This window comes from Scyliorhinus torazame, chromosome 28, assembly GCF_047496885.1.
Source record: "Scyliorhinus torazame isolate Kashiwa2021f chromosome 28, sScyTor2.1, whole genome shotgun sequence".
NCBI lineage: Eukaryota > Metazoa > Chordata > Chondrichthyes > Carcharhiniformes > Scyliorhinidae > Scyliorhinus > Scyliorhinus torazame.
In genome coordinates, this window is record NC_092734.1 from 12,846,329 (window position 1) to 12,868,712 (window position 22,384).

General features: G+C 49.5%; 1 protein-coding gene across 4 annotated transcripts in view; it reads right to left on the minus strand.

Annotated features, from left to right (window-relative positions):
* Positions 1-18,102, minus strand: part of LOC140403531 (PH and SEC7 domain-containing protein 1-like) — a 213,322-nt gene extending 195,220 nt beyond the window's left edge. Inside the window, exon 1 of one of the 4 annotated variants that reach the window (XM_072491496.1) lies at positions 17,751-18,102. The gene's annotated coding sequence lies outside the window, so the exon portion shown is untranslated. The remainder of the gene's footprint in view (positions 1-17,750) is intronic. The other 3 variants (XM_072491497.1, XM_072491498.1, XM_072491499.1) reach the window with 3 other exon arrangements.
* Positions 18,103-22,384: the final 4,282 nt, after the last annotated feature.

Here is a 22,384-nt window from a genome sequence, read left to right on the forward strand (position 1 = left end):
CCAGGGTGCAGTTTTCACTCACTGAACTGCATCCAAGAAGCATATAATTACCAGATAAATGTCCCAAAACATAGCCACCAGCTGTGTTATATGTTGTTTTAGTATTATATGTCGTGTTAGTAATGCAGATCGCGCATCAATATAAATGATGTGGACATTTTGTTCAGCGTGAGCTCTGGTTCGAAACGGTGTCCTATAATATACAAATAGGCCACCACTTTGCTTTCAGAGCTGTCAGCATAACCAGGGTACGAGAACACATACAGGATCTTAGGATCTCAGTGTTCCCCTTCAGCAACATGTTAAACAGTCAGCTGGAGATAACATTTATACACCGCACTGAAGAGGGAGAGACGCGTTTCTGAAATTTTTCGTCTTCCACTCATGAGGACAAATGCGAGAACGCCAAATTTCAAACGCTCCCAACAATTTATACTACAGGGTTAAATAACACTTCCTTCTGACGTCACAACCTCCCTCCTGCAGGGGGCTCTGCACACGGGCAGCTGCCTCTGCATTGAAAAGAAAGTCTCGGTACGTGAAGCGATAGCTGGAATCTGCTGTTTGCAAAAAAAAAAAAGACAGTTGTTATAAACAAAATTTTGAGAGGCACAGAGTAGCCCATTTGGAAAAAGAGAGATCAACATGCTGTAAATCTTTCTCTGGGCACCCACCAAGAGATCTTAACACAACTCAGCCTTTACTCCTCCGATCCTGACTGGCCTGTCAACTATTTTCCACAATTTCCAGCGCAAGCAGTTATTTTTCTTCTTTATAAATATAAGCGCATTCATGTTTTTCAGTACACGGAAGATTCCTTCTTTTTTAAATTTAGAGTACCCAATTATTCTTTTCCAATTAAGGGGAAATTTAGTGTGGCCAATTCACCTACCCAGCACATCTTTGGGATGTGGGGGTGAGCAGACAGGGGGAGAATATGTAAATTCCACACGGACAGTGGCTCGTGGCTGGGATTGAACCTGGGACCTCAGCGTCGTGAGGCAGCAGTGCTAACCACTGCGCAAGCATGCCACCCCCTACACTGAAGATTCCTACTTGAAGAGGATTACCTTCAGCAGAAAGGAGATGGAAATAGCACAAATGACTAGGGGAAGAGGTGACTCTGAACGTAACTTTACAGCAGAAGGACATTCATCATCTTCGAATGCAGAGGCAAACTATGTCGCCCACAGCCAGATTAGGCCGTGGCCAATTTTACGTAGTGCAAGAAATATGTGTAATTATTGTAAGGTACTGCATACTCTTAGGATAACATTTGTGATCGGAGTGGGAGGTCATCCAGACCTTTTACAAGTCCCCCCAAGCCCAGGTAAGGCCCCCATATGCCCAGAGCGGTGAAACACCACCAACAGAGGAACCAGCAGAGGTGATGGTGGAAGAGCTAAAACCTGGAGGAACAATGGCTGCTTGAGGGCGGAGGATTCTTCAGGAAGGGTACTTGTGTTTGCTCTGAGCACAAATTTGATCCTAAATTGCCCCCGTGTCCAAAGGTTAGGTGGCGTGTCAGATATAGGGTGGGGGATTGGGCCTCGGCGGGTGCTCTTTCGGAGGGTCGGTGCTGCCTCGATGGGCCAAGTGGCCTCCTTCCGTACTGTACAGATTCGACAATTCTATTCAATGATTCTGTGAGGAAGGCAAGAGGAAACCCTCTCGTGTATGTGTCTCTAATCATATTGCTCATTAAAATTGGAAATGAGGTGCTCATGAGCAGCTGAAGAGGGAACAGCGAGGCATTGGGGACTTGAGCGGAGAAGTTACTTTTACCACATACTTGGAAAGCTGGGTGAGTACAATGTCAATTGAGGGCAATATGGTTGTATGCAGCATAATCATGAGTCTCTGCAATGTTAGCTCGGCTTGATGCCTCGTGTTCCTGCCTGTCAGTTAGGAGGCTAGAGTTCCATTCCGAGTCTCGGCCTTGTGGACCTCAGATTGACACACCTGGCAAGTTAGCACGACATTGTTGGAGGTCTGTCCTCCTGTGGTTGTTAAAAGAGCCCGGTGACCTGTCATTTCACTAATGAACATTCGCAAATCACATTCGCTGACCTGGGGCGAGATTCTCCGACCCCCCGTCGGGTCGGAGAATCGCCGGGGGCTGGCGTGAATCCCACCCCCGCCGGTTGCAGAATTCTCCGTCACCGGATATTCGGCGGGTGCGGGAATCGCGCCGCGCCGGTTGGCGGGCCCCCCCCCCCCCCCGCGATTCTCCGGCCCGAATGGGCCGAAGTCCCCCTGCTAGAATGCCTGTCCCGCTGGCGTAGATTAAACCACCTAACTTACCGGAGGGACAAGGCGGCGCGGGCGGGCTCTGTGGTCCTGGCGATCTGGCCCCGGGGGGGTGCCCCCACGGTGGCCTGGCCCACGAGCGGGGCCCACCGATCCGCGGGCGGGCCTGTGCCGTGGGGGCACTCTTTTCCTTCCGCCTTCGCCACGGTCTCCACCATGGCGGAGGCGGAAGAGACTCCCTCCACAGCGCATGCGCGGGGATGCCGTGAGCGCCCGCTGACGCTCCCGTGCATGCGCCGCCCAGAGATGTCATTTCCGCGCAAGCTGGCGGGGCACCAAAGGCCTTTTCCGGCAGTTGGCGGGGTGGAATTAGTTGGGCGCGGGCCTAGCCCCTCTAGGTTGGGGCTCGGCCCCCCAAGATGCAAATGATTCCGCACTTTTGGGGCGGCGCGATGCCCGACTGATTTGCGCCGTTTTGGGCGCCGGTCGGCGGACATCGCGCCGATACCGGAGAATTTCGCCCCTTATGTGGGAATCTTACCGTGTGTAAAATGGCTGCCGTGCTTGGCGAGAGGCAGTAATTCATTCCCGCTTTTACACGGCAGGGACTGATAGATCGTGGGGTGATGCGCAAATGGAAGTCTAACTTTACAAACCACAAATTAAAATATTTTGACACTGGGAGACGAATTAAGGGGAGTAAGGACAATATTTTCTGCAAATGTATCAGAACAATCCACATTTTAGTTTGAATTCTTTATGCTGCCATTAATTGGAAAAATGACAAGTGTTGGAGGTAACATCGGTGTCCGATTCCCCAACCCGGGCCCTCTTTACTCTTGGTCCCCCCTTGTAACAGCCGAAAGCTCAGCAGATTTATCATGTTCAGGGTGTCAGTGTGGCCTACACCTGGAGCACTGTGCTAGAGGCTAAAGGAGGTCATTCTTTCCTGAGACGGAATGCAGCGAAGGTTCACTATATTCCTGGAAGGAGAGGCTGGTCCACTGAGGAGGTGCTGAGTAGGCCATGCCTACATTCCCTGGAGTTTAGAAGAATGAGAGGTGATCTGTTTAAACAAATACCATTCTGCAGGGACTTGACAGGTTAGATTCTGAATAGTATATTTCTGCTGGCAAGCCGAGAACACATCTCCAGGGTGGAGATTCCCTGTATTTTTTCAGTGTCAGGCCTTGACTGAAACCCGGCATGTAGCTCTCCAATTGCACGGCAGAGTTTTTAGTCCAGAGCTGGACCCCCTTTGAAAGAATAAATCAGTGGGTGTGTTTTACACCAGCACTGTGGTAGAGATGGGCCTGGTAGAGCCAGTGCGACCAGCTCCACAGAGATCGGGGGGGGGGGGGGGGGCGTTTAAAAGTTGAGGCCATCAACACAGAAAATAGACCTCCCCTTCCCCCCAGCCACTATCCTCCCATTAATGCAGGGGATCGTCCCCATAGGAATCGAGCCCCCCCCCAACATCAGCATTGGGGCCTCTTCCCCCCCCCCCCCAACGAGGGGATGTCATGTGGTGGTGGGGTCATGTTGTGGGTGGGGGGGCTCAGTGAGTGTATTAAAACGTATTTAAATGATGTCACTGCCCTTTCTGGAAGTGAACCTCAGTACGTCACCGGTGAGAGGCGTGGAAAATCAGAAAACACGATTCCCGTGGGATATTCCCCCAAGACGGAAGCTAAGGCGGACTGAAAATCGTCTTCTGAATAAGGGGTTGGCCATTTTGGACTGAGAGAAGGTGAAATTCCTGCACTCGAAAGGTTGTACATCTTTGGACTTCTCTACCACAGGGAGCTGTGGGAGGTTTGTCTTTGTCTATATTGAAGACGAGGGCTAATAGATGTGCTGGGTACTGAGGGGATTAAGGGACATTAGGGATAGTGCAGAAAGGTGGACTTGAGGTAAGAGAATTAGCCTTGGGGCGCGCCGTGATTGGGCATGATCCAGATTTACATATTTAAGCGAGCAGTTAGTGCCTTCGCCAACTCTTTTCCTTTTGTCCTTGTGTTCTATTCTGCACCCCTTTCATTCACTGCTCGTCAAGGCAGTGCAATGACACCGCCCCCCCCATCTCCCAAACAAACTTTAATTCAACAAAGTCCTGGTGGTTTAATCTGCTCCGGCAGTATAATTATCACCACATCAGGCTCGATTTGATTATACTCCATTTATTTTTGACAGGTTAATGGAGGCAAGAAACACAGAGAGAAATTTTACATCAACGCATTGAAGCAGTAATCTGCAAAAACATCATAAAGCATTTCACGTTCGACAACTCGAAATGGAATGCAGTTACTGAAGCGGTGCAGCCAGTAATTTTGCGCAGAGCAAGATCTCGCAAACAGCATCAAGAAGAGTGACAAATATGTTTTGATTCTTACGATTGCTTGTCGTAAGCGAAGGATCGTGGGCCTGGCCAAAAAGGAGATTGTCGTGCTCTTATTCAAACAGTGCGGTGGCATCTATAATGTTCACTAGAATAGATAGGCATGCTCTAAATTCAATGCCTCTTCTGAAGGGCAGTGTCTTCAATATTGCAGCAGACTTGTAGTGATTAAGAGCCAGCTTAGACCCTAGTGTCAACTAGCTTCTTTGTACCGGAGGAATTCATATAGCAACTGAGAGACAGGCAAACACTGCCTGATAATGAGAAAGAACAAAATCAGAGATGGAGCAACCCTCAGTGACTCTTGCGCACATCTTCAGGTGCTGAGTAATGGCCAGGCCACCAGGAAAACTCTATGCGATTCTTCAAACAATGCCACACCACCCGTTTGCCTCTCCTCCTCCAGCCCAACATCCCTCCCGGATCGTTGCACTCTGCTAATTCTGGCTTCTTGTCTTTCCCCAATTTTCATTGCTGCCCCATCTTTGCCGGCTAGGCCCCGAACTTTAGAATTCCCTCCTCAAGCCATCTTTACCACTCTCTCTCCTCTTCTCGAAATGTTCCTAATAGCTTCCCTCTTTGGCCAGGGCTCTCGTCCTATCGGGTCGCCAATCCTCCAGGATTAGCCTGGAGTCTCCGGCAATTGGAAAACAATCCCTGGGACACTGCTGTGTGCAGCCCCAGAGAAAAACCATCGGAACATTGAAAAAGATTGCCTGATGTCATTTTCTTTGAACGTTTCACTTGATCGGACATAATAATGTTAAAAAATGGGAAATAAAGGCTGTTTGGCTGACAATCAATTGATTACTGAGTCTTTCGATTGGCGTGGGAAGGCAGTGCATCAGAAGGATAGGCGTGTTGGCCGATTAATGGGTGGAATGTGGGGGTAAGTAAGGGGATGAAACCTCCAGGACTATATTTGATCATAGTTGGAACCATAAGGCCATAGGAGGTAAGAGCAGAAATAGACCATTTGGCCCATCGAGTTTGCATTCATGAGATCATGACTGATCTGATATGGTAATCCTCAGTTCCACTTTCCCGCCTTATGCCCAGAACCCTTGACGTGTTCGGGGTGTTTTGTCATCTTAATGGTGCCATATGAAAGCATGTGCTTGTGGAACATTTGGAATAGGGCTTCAGTTTAATGATGCAACTAGGGGGCATGGTGGTGCTGTGGTTAGCACTGCTGCCTCACGGCACCGAGGACCCGGGTTCGATCCCAGCCCCAGATCACTGTCCGTTTGGAGTTTGCTCATTCTCCCTCGTGACCCAAGGTTTTGCAGGGTAAGGTGGATTGGCCACGCTAAATTACCCCTTCATTGGAAAAAATGAATTGGGTACTCTAAATTTATTGAGAAAAAGCTTAATGCTGCAATTCAAGGTCCCCTTCTTCAGCAACGAGCGGGAGCATCGAACTCGACACAATGCTCAGCCTCGCCTAACGGCCGGGGCCTGCTGCGTAAAGCTGGAAACCGGACAAGAACGCAGAGCCTGAAAGATGGAAATTGAGTCACAAGCTGTTTTAAAATCAGCCTCAAAGGATCCACTCATCAGAGTGTCATTCACTGGATATTTTGATTATATTCTCCATTTGAGAGAGTGTGCAGGGAATAGTTAACCCTGACAGGAGAGACAAGAAAATTATAATACCTAGATACGTGAAAATAGCCTGGAAAACTGACAATAGGCAGCTATCTGCCAATCATAAATGAAGTCCTGCTGAATAAAAATCCTCTCTTGATGCTGGAGCACTTTTCAATCCTCCTGCCTTCAATCCTCCTGCCAGAGTAAATAAATCACGGCAAAGCAGCTGTTGACTTTCGCAATTTGTAATTCACTCTGTTATCTGGACAGTTGCTTCAACAATTCTGTTCCAATAACTTTCATTTGTAACTCCTGGAACACCCCCAAGCACCTTATTGATTTCCGTGATCCTTAGATTCAGCTCCCACTAATGGAGAATTACTAAAAGGGAACAGTGAGAGTCCAGAAATAAAATGATTTGCATTTATCTTGCCACCTCAGGACATGCCAAAGCACGTTTTAGTCAATAGGTTCCAGTTCTGAAGCCTAGTCGCTGTTGTAACGTAGGATATGTGTCAGCCAATCCTCGCACAGAAAGCTCCGACAGATGATAATAAGGCAAAAACAGAAAGCACTGGAAAAATTCAGCAGGCCGGGCAGCACCTGTGTGTGACATTATTATAAATGTAAGGAACTGTAAGGGTTAATGTTATGTCCAAATCAATCACTAGAGGGAGCTAAATGTAGAACTATATAAGGCATCGATGCTAAGTGGGTGAGAGGTTGAGGGGAAAGCTAGAAGACAGACTGTAGGAAAGATAGTGTGAGTGAGAGCAGATCATAGTTATTGTATTAGTGTAGAGATTAGTAGTAGAGTGTAGTAAAGGGGCTGGTTTAGCACAGTGGGCTAAACAGCTGGCTTGTAATGCAGAACAACGCCAGCAGCGTGGGTTCAAATCCCGCTCCGGTCTCCCTGGACAGGCGTTGGAATGTGCCGACTAGAGGCTTTTCACAGTAACTTCATTAAAGCCTACTATTGGCTAGCAAAGGGATCTTCTGGTTCCGCTGTTGTCCATAGGGTTTTCCATTTTATGGCCGGGAACTCCCTTCCGGTTTCTCTCGCCACGGACGTTGCCATTTTCCCTGCACTTTCTGATTTTATTCCAGATCTCTGGAACACACAGCAGTTTGCTTTGATAACAAGGATGAAGCGATGACCAGATCATTGGTGTGTTTTCTTTTTAACTGATGTTGGGTGAGGGATAAGTATTGGGCAATCCAGAAAAGGTTAACACACCCTTGGATGTGCTTCGAGATAGTGGCCGTGGGATCCTTTACTCCACTCGAGAGGGCAGACAGGACCAGAGGAGGAAAAAGGCCAGAGGGGAGAGAATCTAATGTAGTCATGGATAAAAGCGGTGGGAGGTTGAAGCAAGACGATGAAGCGTTGGACCAGATGGCCTGTGATGGCAAGTAGTCGGTTAGTATTCAGAAGACGATGTTTCCATTAGCCCTGGGAATCAGGAAAAATGAAACACTTGCACATGCCTAGTCAGACATCGAATAGCTTGCATTTGCTTTTTATTTGCTGATATAAAATATTCATTGTGCTTTGCAATCCCGTGAGGGTTTTACACCAGCAAATGAGAGCCATTCTGCACAGCAAGACTGCAAAAGACTTGCATTCATGTAGTGCTTTCCATGATCACCAGGAATCTCAAAGTGCTTTACAGCCAACAAAGTACTTTCGAAGTGCAGTCGTGGTTTCATTGAAGGAAACACAGCGGCCAGTTTACACTCACTGAACTTCCAGAAACCGCACCATGATAGTGACCCGGTAAACTGTTCTTTGTGATGTGGATTGCGGGATAGATATTGGATAGGACAGTGGGGATAACTTTCCTGCTCTTCTTCGCGATAAGTGCGACAAGTTTGTTTACCGCCGACCAAACAAGCAGGGGGGTGCTTGGGTTAGCATTTCATCACAGAAAGGCTCTGGCGCTCAAGGAGGCCATTTGGCCCATTGTGGCTGCATCGTACAGCAGTGGGGTTATTTACTTTGCGCTCAATCCGCCCAAGCTGCGTGCGTCAGAGACAAGCATGATACCAACTGAGTCACGGACTGATACACAGTCCAATTAACATGACCGATTAATCTGTGTATTAGTAGTTAGGTGTGTGTGTGTGTGTGTGTGTGTGTGTGTGTGTAGTTGGTCGCGGAACTTTCGACCTTTCCTCGATACGTGTCGGACATTCCGAACTTCAGGCTGTAGCACCAGAGCAGTCAGGCATTGCTCACGCCTGGCAGGTGAACAAAGGGCCTAAAAAGTGAAAGCAGATCCCTTCAGTAGTTCACAATGGGGGTGTAAAGAGGCAGAAACATTCCACCCAATGTGGACACACACAAGCCTCCAGCGAACGTACTGGGACATGCTGTGGAAATTAAAGCTGACTTCTCGTGCATTATATTTTGGTTAATGAGGCTGTGCATTGGGATCTGCAATGAAGGGTAACCGCCTCTCACTGTTAATTAATGGGACAGCCGCAGGGGCCATTCTGTAAACAGTATTAATATGGTCTCACATTTTCTTATTAGTCAATGGAAGCACAATGTTGTGAATTGGTAGTCAATCGAAGTCTGTGAGGGAATTTGTGATGAACAATATTACTGCATTTTCATACTCTGAAGCTAAACTATCTGTACAAGGAGTAAAACATTTCGCTGCACTGCTACGCTGTTCAAACCAAATGCGGTTGTGAAATAATCCCCAATGCACCATACCCAACCCAGCAAACCTCATAGCGTTTGGCAGAACTGAGTAAACAGAGGTACAATTCTGGCCTCTTGTCCAACCCACATAGCTTCACCCCACCACTGGTAGCTATGTCTATAGTCAATTAAGCCCTGAGCTTTGGAATTCGCTCCTTAAACCTCTCCACCCTTCTTCGAGACGCTGCTTAAAACCTACCACTTTGACCAAGTGTTTGGTGACCCGTCCCCATATTCCAGTTAGGCACGCTACTGCCTTCCGGTCTCAACATAGAATTCAACAACTTCAGATGATTAGCTCTACCCCACCTCGACCCATTTGTTTTCATTCCATTTCACTTTAACTGTCTTTTACCTTTAATTTCTTTCTTGCCTTTCTTTATATATATTTCCCCCCCCCCCCACTCTTTCCCCCTATCTTAACCCCCCTTTCCTTCCCTTTTTCTCCCCTTTGCTTACCCCTTCCCCCGTTTTTTCTCATTTTACCTCACACTTTTTAGTCTCTCTGGGGACTGCCATTAGCACTCTCTTCCCTTGGTTTCTGGGATGTGGAGATGCCGGCGTTGGACTGGGGTGAAGAAGTCTTACAACACCAGGTTAAAGTCCAATAGGTTTGTTTCAAATCACCAGCTTTCGGAGCACTGCTCCTTCCTTAGGTGAATCTGTGGTTTCTGTGGCTCCGACTCATCTTTCATTCCGTCGCCCCATAGTATAAATGTCTCCCACTTTCTATGCCTTTCAGCTTTGACACAGGGTCACCTGGGGCGAAATTCTCCGGAAACGGCGTGATGTCCGCCGACTGGCGCCCAAAACGGCGCCAATCAGACGGGCATCGCGCTGCCCCAAAGGTGCGGAATGCTCCGCATCTTTGGGGGCCGAGCCCCAACATTGAGGGGCTAGGCCCGCGCCGGAGGAATTTCCGCCCTGCCAGCTGGCGGAAAAGGCCTTTGGTGCCCCGCCAGCTGGCGCGGAAATGACATCTCCGGGCGGCACATGCACGGGAGCGTCAGTGGCCGCTGACAGCTTCCCACACATGCAGTGGAGGGAGGCTCTTCCGCCTCCGCCATGGTGGAGACCGTGGCGGAGGCAGAAGGGAAAGAGTGCCCCCACGGCACAGGCCCGCCCGCGGATCGGTGGGCCCCGATCGTGGGCCAGGCCACCGTGGGGGCACCCCCCGGGGCCAGATCACCCCGCGCCCCCCCCCCCCCAGGACCCCGGAGCCCACCCACGCCGCTTTGTCCCGCCGGTAAGGTAGGTGGTTCAATTCACGCCGGCGGGATAGGCAATTTATCAGCGGGACTTCGGCCCATCCAGGCCGGAGAATCGAGCGGGGGGGCCCGCCAACCGGCGCGGCGCGATTCCCGCCCCCGCTGAATCTCCGGTGCCGGAGACTTCGGCAACCGGCGGGGGCGGGATTCACGCCAGCCCCCGACGATTCTCCGACCCGGCGGGGGGGTCGGAGAATTTCACCCCTGGACTCGAAACATCAGCTTTTTTCTCTCCTTACAGATGCTGTCAGACCTGCTGAGCTTTTCCAGCATTTTCTCTTTTAGTCTTATGTTTCCTTATTTTTCTCAGCATCAGTTGTTCATCAACAGCGCTCCTGTGAAGTGCCTTGGAACCATTAACTATGTTAAAGGCACTGCATAATTATAAGCTGTTGATGTGTCCTCCTGTGTACTGGTCTTAGCGAGTCCAGAAGGTATAAATTGGGGTTGCCATTGCCAGCAATGTTTATTACATATTACACAGTATCGGCAGCACAGAATCAGGCCTTCCCACATGGAGAGACACACGATGCAAACGCATTTGTTTTCTCTTCAGCAGCTTATTTTTCCTGGAATGGGTTGCTAGGCCCAAGCCAAGGGCTACAGCTTGAGGGGCGCCGCTTCGCATCAAACTAACCCAACCAGGAATCTCTCTTACCACCTGCCATTGGTGCATATTGGAAGGATTTTGCAGGTTGATACTCAACCTGTTTGGCTGTGTTATGAACACATCTGCCTTGAACATCAAGTCCTGGGGTGGGACACGAACCCAGAGCATCTGTCTCGGAGACCGCTGTCTGAAATGTGCCACTGTGCCTCAAGAGCTCTCGAAAGCCTGAGCAAGATGACCCACAAATAAAAACACATTCAACATATGGCACAATACTAATACTTACTCTAATATGATGTGTTTCTCCTGAAATGTGACCATAAGGGTGGGGACAAGGGCCGGGATTCTGCAATAATAGGGCAGAAAACTGGCGCCAAACGCTCCGGCGTCGACGGCCCCTGAAAGTGAGGAATTCTCACCTTTCTCAGGGGCTAGGTTGACGCCGGAGTGGTTCCCGCAGCTCCAGCACGGAGGGAAGAAGGCCCCCACGGATCCAGCCCGCCCACAGATCGGTAGGCCCCGATCGCGGGCCAGGTCACCGTGGGCCCCTGCCCCCACAGGACGGCCCCCGCACACTTACCTGCCAGCTCCCGCCATGCGTCAGGTGAGTAACCCACGCCGGCAGGGCTGGGCAAAATGTGACGGGCACTCGGCCCATCGGGGCCCGGAGAATCACCAAAGGGGCCGCTGTCAACGGCCCCCGACCGGCGTGGCGGGAATCCCGCCGACCCTCGATAAACGGCGCCGGATAATGGGGAAGCTGGCTTCGGGGCGGGATTTGCACCTTCCCCCGAGGATTCTCCGACCCGGCGCAGGGTGGGAGAATCCCGGCCCAGGTTTTTATAATAATAATCTTTATTGTCACAAGTAGGCTTACATTAACACTACAATGAAGTTACTGTGAAAAGCCCCTAGTCGCCACATTCCGGCGCCTGTTCGGGTACACGGAGGGAGAATTCAGAATGTCCAATTCACCTGACAGCACGTCTTTCGGGACTTGTGGGAGGAAATCGGAGCACTCGGAGGAAGCCCACGCAGATACGGGGAGAACGTGCAGACTCGCCACGGACAGTGAGCCAAGCCGGAAATCGAACCTGGGACATTGGCCCTGTGAAGCAACAGTGCTAACCACTGTGCTACCGTGCTCCAATTCTTTGGCATGGTTTATGCCTTTTATCCATGATAAATCCTGCGATTTTCCCCCATCGCGCCTTTCACTCTCTCTATGTGGCTGGGACTCTGCACGTGACCATATCATAACCCTACTTCACACACCTGTTAAGCTTGCTCCTGTTACAAGATCCAAAGCTAAGTGTAACTCAGTATTTATCATCAGTGATGTTACGGAATGCTGGTGATGATAACAGAAAATCAATCACTCTAGGCAGAACAAGAGGCAATCGGTGCCAGGATTAAATGTTCATTATCCAGGCCAAAGTAATACGTTAACTGTCCACACAACATGAATTACAAGCATTTTCTGAACAATCTTTTGACTCCTATATTGATGGAACAACCCCATCTAATGGGTCCTGAAGCTGGGAAATGTGTCTGTGGGTAATGGTAGCGACAGCCGACTTGGAGAAAGTGGGGATAAAATGATGCAGCAAGAAATCCTCCCGCTCATTTCCTCCACTCAATCTCAAGCTTTTACTTCCTACTTTCCACATAACTATGAACATACGAATTAGGAGCAGGAGTAGGCCACTTGGCCCTTCGAGTCTGCTCTACCATTCAACAGGTCGTGGCTGACCTGATTGGGACCTCAACCCCACTTTCCCCACCTCCTTCCGACCTGCTTCATTGAAGCCTACTTGTGACAACCACCCCCTGCTTCTCAGAACTGCCTACCCCACCTTAAACATATTCAAAGTCTCTGCCTTTGAGGAAGAGAGTTCCAAAGACTCTCAACCCTCTGAGAGAAAGTCTGTCTAAAATGATCGGCCGCTTATTTTTATACAGCACTAGATTCCCCCACAAGAGGTAACATCCTCTCCGCATCCACCCTGTCAAGACCCCTCAGGGTCTTTTGGGCTGGATTCTTCCACCCCGCCCGCCGCAAGATCACCATGGGGGGACTCGGACCCTTGGCCTCGGGCGGGAATTTCCGGTCGCCGGGCAGGAACTGAGTTGGAGGTCGGCAGCACCGCCGGGGGCCTTGGTGTGGTTGGGGGATCTGTGCGAATTCTTAAAGTTGGAAAAGATTAAGATCGCCCTCAGGGGGTCGGAAGAGGGGTTTTATTGAGAGGTGATTTTTGTTGCCTGTATTTGAATTAAAATATATTTTAAAAATGAATGTCAAAGGCAAGACCATTTGTCTGATTTGTCAACAGAGTGTAGCTTTGAGTAAACAAGGTAATTTGGAACAGCATCATTGGACAACGCATGCAAAACTTCTCAAAGAATTCCCTTTAAATAGCGCAATTTGGACGCAGAGAGTTGGGGAGTTAAAGGGAGTTTTGAAAGCTCAACAGTCACCCTTTTCAAAACTTGTGGCTCAGAGTAAGAGGCGTCTTTTCTCATTAGGCAGCGGCTGGGGAAACATAAGAAACCATTCACCGATGGCAACATTATCGAGGAAGCTATGACGGCTGCTGCTGACACTTTGTTCAATGACAGCCATCAAAGAGGATGCAGCGTAGCGGTTTAACGGTAGCCAGAAGGGCGGAATTGTTGTCCCGAGGACTTGTCTCAGCAAATACGCCAAGACTTATCAGTCTGCGAAAATGTTTCTCACTGCAGTTTGATGCATCAGTAGACATGATGGATACGTCCTAGCTGATTGTTTTCATTGGCGTGGCGTCCAAAGACTCAACAACAAAGGAGGACTTCCTCACTCATTTGCTACTCAAACTCAGGACAAGAGGCGAGGATGTCCACAACAAATTCATACGGTATGTGACTGGGAAAACATTGTGATCAAGAAACTGGGGCGTCATTCTCCGACCCCCCGCCGGGTCGGAGAATGGCCGTTGGCCGCCGTGAATCCCGCCCCCGCCCCCGCCGAAGTCTCCGCTCCCGGAGATTGGGCGGGGGCGGGAATCCAGCCGCGCCGGTTGGCGGGACCCCCCGCTGGATTCTCCGGCCCGGATGGGCCGAAGTCCCGCCCAGGAATTGCCTGTCCCGCCGACGTAAATCAAAGCTGGTATTTACCGGCGGGACCAGGCAGCGTGGGCGGGCTCCGGGGTCCTGGGGGGGGGCGCGGGGCGATCTGACCCCGGGGGGTGCCCCCACGGTGGCCTGGCCCGCGATCGGGGCCCACCGATCCGCGGGCGGGCCTGTGCCGTGGGGGCACTCTTTCCCTTCCGCCTCCGCTACGGCCTCCACCATGGCGGAGGCGGAAGAGACTCTCCCCACTGCGCATGCGCGGGAAACTTTCAGCGGCCGCTGACGCTCCCGCGCATGCGCGGGGAAACTGACAGCGGCCGCTGACGCTCCCGCGCATGCGCCGCATTTCCGCGCCAGCTGGCGGGGCAACAAACGCCATTTCCGCCAGCTGGCGGGGCGGAAATCCCTCCGGCGTCGGCCTAGCCCCTCAATGTTGGGGCTAGGCCGCCAAAGATGCGGAGACTTCCGCACCTTTTTGCCGGCGCGATGCCCGTCTGATTTGCGCCAGCTTTGGCGCCAGTCGGCGGGCATCCCGCCGTTGGGGGAGAATTTCGCCCCTGGTTTCGATCACAACCGATGGTGCATCCCCAAAGCTGGGTGTCACTGCAGGCGTTGTTGCGCTTCACAGAAATGATCCCAAATTCCCCTCTTTTGTCAATTACGACTGTGTTATCCACCAACAAGGGCTGGCGAGCAAGATTATTGACTTTTCTCGTGTAATGACAGTTGTCAAGATCGTCAACTCAATTTGTGCCAAAGCTCTGCACCATCGCTTGCTCTAATCGGCATTCGATGAGCTTGGTGCTGCCAATGATGAACGAACCCTTCATACAGAGGTGGGGTGGTTAAGTCAAGGAAAGGTCCTCCAGAGATTTTTAGATCTGCTCCCTGAAACTGTTGCCTTTCTTAAATCAAGAAATGAGGTGGACAGCGAACTGGCAGATAACACGTGGTCGCTACACCTGGTGTTTCATGCGGACATAAGTGCAAAATTGAATGAGATGAATCATGATAGGAAGGGAGGTACAGAGACTATTCACACCTCGTCAGTGCTGAGGTGTGCACTTTACTGAGCACTTCCCAAACCTGGAGAAATTCCAACCACAGGCCAAACAGAAAGGGTTCCATCCAAACAAATTCTGTGACCACCTGAACAAAATGGGAAAGGGATTCAACAGACGATTCAGGAGTCAGACAAGGTGGAACAAATCACTCGGTTTGTCTCAAATCCTTTTCTTCAAGTGGACATTGAAGAACTGACAGCACAATTTCAGCAGGTGTTTGAACAAAGCAGTGGGCTTGACACGGAAATCATGCAGATTGACAGAGTTGAAAGCTAGGTCAAGGGACAAAGATATTTAGGGACTTGTAAGCAGAGAAAAGTTCCCTGTTTGGACATCCTGCACACCTCAAGATGAAGGCCTACTTTAGTCTCAGATACCTCCTGTGAGATGCCTTCTTCCCAGATGAAAATCATCAAGTCCAAGTATCGCTTTGGTCTCACAAAGGCCCATCTGACGGCCTGTATGAAACTGGCCATCTCAAACTACAACCCAGACTTCACAGCACTCACAGATAGTGTGCAAGCACAGGTGTCACACCATGAATAGGTGAGTGTTGTGCATAGTGTACGTTTTTGGAGGTTTTAGTAAAGTTGAATTTTTAAGAGTAGATCTTGTGTTGCATTTAGATTCTAAAAGTGATGTTGTGGTTAGAAAGATTGAAGACCACTGTCCTGGAGGCTTAGGGGAGGTGATTGGTATTGTCACTGGATTAGTAACCCAGAATAGTGCTCTGGGGGTTCAAATCGCATTGGTGAAATTTGAGTTCAATAAAAATCTGGAATTAAAAGTCCATGAAATAATTGTTGTAAAATCCAATCTGGTTCACTAATGCCCCTTAAGGAAGGAAATCTGCCGTCCTTACCTGGTCTGGCCTACATGTGGCTCCAGACTCACAGCAATGTGGTTGATTCTTAAATGGCTGAGCAAGCCACTCAGTTCAAGAGCAATTAGGGATGGGCAATAAATGCCAGCCCAGCCAACATCTCACGAATGAATAATAAAAAAAGATTAATCTTCAGCCACCCAGGAGGATGGTCATAAGATGTTTTTCAAAAAATCATTATTTTTCCTTGATCACTTTCTCAATGAATAGGTTTTTAAAATGGTTAAAATGAGGGGGAGGGGGGGGGGGGCGCGGAGAAGTCATTTTACTGTAGGGAACTGTAGTCCTCACGAAAAATGCACATATCCCGTTTCCTATGTGTTTATAATCCTGCAGTCAGCGAGGGAGTTTAATGATTTCACACCAATTGAGAAGATGCACCAACTCCCACAGTGAACTTGGATTTGAGCTGTGCATGATTCTTTCCAGAGTGTTGAGAATCACTTTCTGACCTTCTCCAATCAGACAGCCCACCAGCGACCTCTCTGAGGGAGCAATTAGTAGGCAAACAATTGTATTGTAAAAACGCTATTTGTTGCAGATTTAACATTTCTTGGGGGTGGTGGGGGAGAGAGGCCTGAGACATTTTTTTAAAATCTTTATTAGGGTCACAAGTAGGCTTACATTAACACTGTAATGAAGTTGCTGTGAAAATCCCCTAGTCGCCACATTCCAGCGCCTGTTTGGGTACACGGAGGGAGAATTCAGAATGTCCAATTCACCTAACAGCACGTCTTTTGGGACTTGTGGGAGGAAACCGGAGCACCCGGAGGAAACCCACACAGACACGGGGAGAACGTGTAGAATCCGCACAGTGACCCAAGCCAGGAATCGAACCTGGGACCCAGGCGCTGTGAAGCGACAGTGCTAACCACTGTGTTATGTGCTGTCCAATTATGGGCAATTTGGCATGGCCAATCCACCTACCCTGCACACCTTTGCGTTGTGGGGGTGAGACCCACACAGACACGGGGAGAATGTGCAAACTCCACACGGACAGTGACCCAGGGTCAGAATCGAACCCGGGTCCTCGGCGCCATTGGCAGCAATGCTAACCACTGCGCCCCTGTGCCGCCCTGTTAACACCTTAAACAATATAACATTTCTTCTATTTGGTCAAAGAAAGTTTACTGTCCAATTGGGGGGCCTTATTTGAATATCACGTCTTGAGGGCAGCACTTACAACAGCACAGCACCCCCACAGTGCTGCACTGACAGCTGGCAGCCGGGACTATGTGCTCGAGTCTCAGATAAGCCGGAATCCACAACCTGCTTACACTGAGGCAGGCGTGAGCCATACTTATCCAGAATATCTCTGGAAAGACTCGCACCCCCTTCAGGCTCTTCAATCAGTGCAGCTGCTCAGAAATATTAAAACCTTTCTTACCACTCTCTACAAAAACATCTCCCATGGCAAAGCCAGTTCCTTGTTCTGTAGCCAGTGTAGCTAAGCACCAGACTTGCTGAGATTACCCAGTCATACACTTCCGACGGCACACAGTTCAAAAGATGTCTTTTTAAGTAGAAAATAACAGAGGAAAAAGGTTGAAAAAAACAAGAGAGAGCTTGTTCAACTCGCACATCTTGACAGTACTCTAATATTCAGCCCTGATATCCCCCCAGGAGCCATTAACACCCCTCCAACACAACCCCTCCCCCCAAAACACCCTCACCCCTAAAACCATCCCAATCATTTAACCACATACTTCCCCAAATATTTGGCCAAGGGTGTAATTTACAGCAACTGAAGACACGAGTCCTGCCAGCTCGGAAAGGGTTAACAGAAAAAAAAATACAGAACAAGATTTGAATAAAGGAAAATGTTTCCTATTTTCTAATGCAGAATAGAATGAAGATTCAGCGCAGTACCTTTCTGACAGCAACAATAGCAGCTCCTACAGCCAAGAGGGGCAGACATTGCTGGACCTGTGTTGTTCACAAATCCTCTCCACATATGTTAACACTGAGCATCTTTGGAACAGCTCTATGCCACTGCCGAATAGTCCTGGCCTCACATCTCACTCACACCATCTCCAGGTCCCACATGATAGAGACACATCCAGCTCCTCTGTTGTAACGTCCGCACGGATGCTCTTCCACTGTCCTTACAGGAGGCAAACCGCGCCTACCAGTGTGGATTACAGATAATCCACAGGGAATCTCTGAGCTCCACTGCACGTGATTTCCCCTCCATCTCCCCTCCTCCTCCTCCTCTCCTGATTTCAATTATACTCAAGACAGCCAGCCCCACGATTAAATGCACAATTAATTTAGCAGCCTTTGGAAAACATGCAGACAAAAGCCAGTCACTCCAGGCTTTGACCACAGAACGTAACTCACTGCAGAGCGCACTGGGTGATGCCGGGCAGATTAAAGGCACAGTCTTTAATGTGCAAATTGAAAACTGCCGAGACCACAATGCTCCTGACAAAACCGACTGATCTTTTTTGCCGAGTTTAATGGGGCATCTGCCGTTTGCAGCAGCCCTGCCTGTCAGCCAGTGTTTACAGAAGCACTCTGCACAATAAATCCCCCCTCTCCCTTACTGCCATCTCTCTGTTTTGGGGCAGTTAACTGCTATCTACAACACACACGATAGAACACACACAATAGAACACACAATAGAACATGCAACATACATGTACCATAAATGAACACACACGGAAGACAATAAAACAGACACATATGCACACCACAATAGAACTCGCAGAAAAAAACTAACAATGCAACGGTAGAACAGTGGTTAGCACTGCTGCATCTGTGCGGAGTCTGCACGTTCTCCCCGTGCCTCTGCGGGTTTCCTCCGGGTGCTCCGGCTTCCTCCCACAAGTCCCGAAAGAGGTGCTTGTGAGGCGAATTCTGAATTCTCCCTCAGTGTACCCGAACAGGCGCCGGAATGTGGCGACGAGGGTATTTTCACAGTAACTTCATTGCAGTGTTAATGTAAGCCTACTTGTGACACTAATAAAGATTATTATTATCAGACACATGTACATAAACCACAACGTAAGGCACAACACAGACAATGCACACGCCCGCAGTAGAACACAAACACGCACAGACATTTCAGGTCGATGACCTTTCATCCGAATTGAAGAATAGGTTGAATTGACCCGGAATGTTAACTCTATTCTCCCTCCACAGATGCTGCCGGGCCCGTTGAGTTTTCCCCCCCAGCGTTTTCTTTTGTTTTTATTTCAGATTTCCAGCATCCGCAGTATTTTGCTCTTGAGCTGACTATAGATCCGCTGCCTCGCCAGCCCTGCTCCCGAGCATTAAGCAGTGAGACTGCTGCACAGGCGCGGGGAGTCACAAGGGACCATTGCGGACTCGCGGCGGCCGTCATACCCTGGCGAGTCTGGGTTCTCAGCCTCGCGATCATCACGGTGGATCCCGCACTCAGTGTGTCCACAGCGGCAGGGTACCAGAGACCATCTCCGGAACCAGAGTTGGCAACCCTACTTGAGTTAGTATTTTTTTTAGTCTCCAACAACAAACAATTGAAAGTCAAACAACAGTAAAGCAATAAAGGACAGTCCTTGTGTTCTCACAGAGGCAGGACTAGTGGTTCATTTTACACATTAAGACTCTGTAAAGCTGTCACCAACTCATTCGCCTCATTGGAACATCCAATCAGTGCTGTTGCTGAATGCTCCAAGGAGAAAGAAATGGGTGGAGATCGACAATGATGCCCATATCTGATTGGGTGCAGGGGATGAAGGACAACTGGTCCTCCCTCTCGAAGGAGGAGGGAGTTTCACTGTGAATAACGTCGACATTTAGAGATCTTGTGCACCTATTTCTGTGCTTTGAAAGAAACTAAGGGCTACATTCGTACGGCGCCTTTCACAGTCTCTGGACATCCCACAGTGCTTTACAGCCAATGAAGTCACTGTTTGACGTTCAGTCAAACACAACAGCCACTTTGCGCAGAGCAAGCTCCCACAAAGAATCTGTGACAATGGCCGGACCATTTGTTTTAGCGTAGTGGGAAGAGTAATGAATATTGGACACCAGGAACAATTTAATTCGCCTGCGTTGCTGTGGAACGGTGTCACCCATGATTCAGTTGGTAGCACGCTCACCCCGAGTCACAGGTTTCTGGGTTCAAGCCCCACTCCAGGGCTAGGGCACAAAAATCGTGGCTGACACTCCAGAGTGGCATTGAGAGAGCGCTGCACCGTCAGAGGCTCCAACTCTCAGTTGTGACCCTAAACCAAGGCTCGATCTGTAAAAGATCCCATGGCACTATTTTGAAGAGGAGATATCCCCAGTGTTGTAGCCAACATTTATCCCTCAATCAACATCGCAACAAGCAGATTACCTGGTGATTATCACATTGCTGTCTGTGGGAGCTTGCTGTGCACAAATTGCCTGCCACGTTTCCTACACTGGAACAGTGACTGCACTTCAAAAGTGCTTCATTGGTGTCCCAGGTTCGATTCCCGGCTTGGGTCACTGTCTGTGCGGAGTCTGCACGTTCTCCCTGTGTCTTTGTGGGTTTCCTCCGGGTGCTCCGGTTTCCTCCCACAAGTCCCGAAAGACGTGCTTGTCAGGTAAATTGGACATTCTGAATTCTCCCAATGTGTCCCCGAACAGATGCCGGAATGTAGCAACGAGGGGCTTTTCACAGTAACTTCATTGCAGTGTTAATGTTAGCCTACTTGTGACAATAATAAAGATTATTATTAGAAAGCACTTTGAGGTGTCTGGTGATTGCGAAAAGCATTATATAAAAGCAAGCCTTTCTTTCTTACGGTGCCATTGCATCATAGATTATCATAGAATTTACAGTGCAGAAGCAGGCCATTCAGCCCATCGAGTCTGCACCGGCTCTTGGAAAGAGCACCCTACCCAAGGTCAACACCTCCACCCTATTCCCATAACCCAGTAACCCCACACAACACTAAGGGCAATTTTGGACACTAAGGGCAATTTATCATGGCCAATCCACCTAACCTGCACATCTTTGGACTGTGGGAGGAAACCGGAGCACCCGGAGGAAACCCACGCAGACACAGGGAGGATGTGCAGACTCCGCACAGACAGTGACCCAAGCCGGAATCGAACCTGGGACCCTGGAGCTGTGAAGCAATTGTGCTATCCACAATGCTACCGTGCTGCCCCAATCTTTGACATCTGCCTGAAAGAGCAGACAAGGAGCTTTGATTTAATATCTGATTAGAAAGAGTGCATCTCCAACAGTGCAGCACTCCTTCAAATCCTGTACTGGGAGCAAGATCCTGGATTCTGGGCTCATGTATCTGGAGTGGGACTTGAACAGCTCACTTGCTGACTCAGAGACAGGAGTGCTTACACCATTGCTGGGACGGTACAATTAATGTCCCTTGCAAATGGACGCCTGGGATTTTGCAGACCACTGATGATGCTGGTAAATAATGTATCGGCGCACCAGCCACATAGAGAGTTCTCAGATTCACATTCAATGAGGCTGCCGTGAAAATCTATGAAGGAATATGGCAAATCATAGAGGGTGGGATTCTCCGTCTCAGCAGCCGGCCAATGGGGTTTCCCATTGTGAGCACCCCTACGCCGTCAGGGTGTGAGTGCGCTGCCGCCGAAACGGGGGATTCCGCCGACGGCGAATCCAGCCCGGAAAGCTTATTCGCAGACAGAGGCCACTTGGTCCATCGTATCTGTGCTGGCTGAAAAATGAGACGACCCCCCCAGCCCAATCCCACTTTCCAGCATTTGGCCCGCTGACCTGCATATTCCAGCACCTGAGATGTAAATCCAACACTTCTTAAATGAGTTGAGGGTGTCTGCCTCTACCACCCTCCCAGGCAGCGCGTTCCAGCCCCCACAACCCTCTGGCTGAAAAGAATATCCCTCCGATCCCCTCTGATCCTTCTACCAATCAGTTTAAATCTATATGCCCCCTAGTCATTGACCTCTCTGCAAAGGTAAATAGGCCCTTCCCATCCACTCCACCCAGGCCCCTCACAATTTTGTACACCTCAATCAAATCTCCACTCATCCTCCTCTGTTCCAAGGAGAGCGACCTCAGCCTGTCCAATCTTTACTCACAGCTGCAATTTTCCAGAGCTGGCAACATCCTCGTAAATCTCCTCTGCACTCTCTCTAACGCAATCCTTTCTGTAATGAGGTGACTAGAACTGCCCACAGCACTCAAGCTGTGGCCTAACTAATGTTTTATTTAGTTCCAACATAACCTCCCTGCTCTTATATTCTATACCTTGGCTTATAACGGACAGGATTCCATTTGCCTTCTTATCCGTCACATCGACCTGTCTTGCTACCGTCCGGGATCTGTGTACATTCACTTCAAGCTCCCTCGCTTCCCCAACGCCTCTCAGTAACCTTTCATTTGTTGCATATTCCTTTGCCTCGTTGGGCCTACGCAAACACATCACCTCACATTTCTTGAAATTGAATTCCATTAGCCACTTTTCTGCCCACCTGTCCTGTCTGTGAGCATAGTGCTGAAAAGAGAGACGTGTTGCTGAAGTTTTTCATCTCGC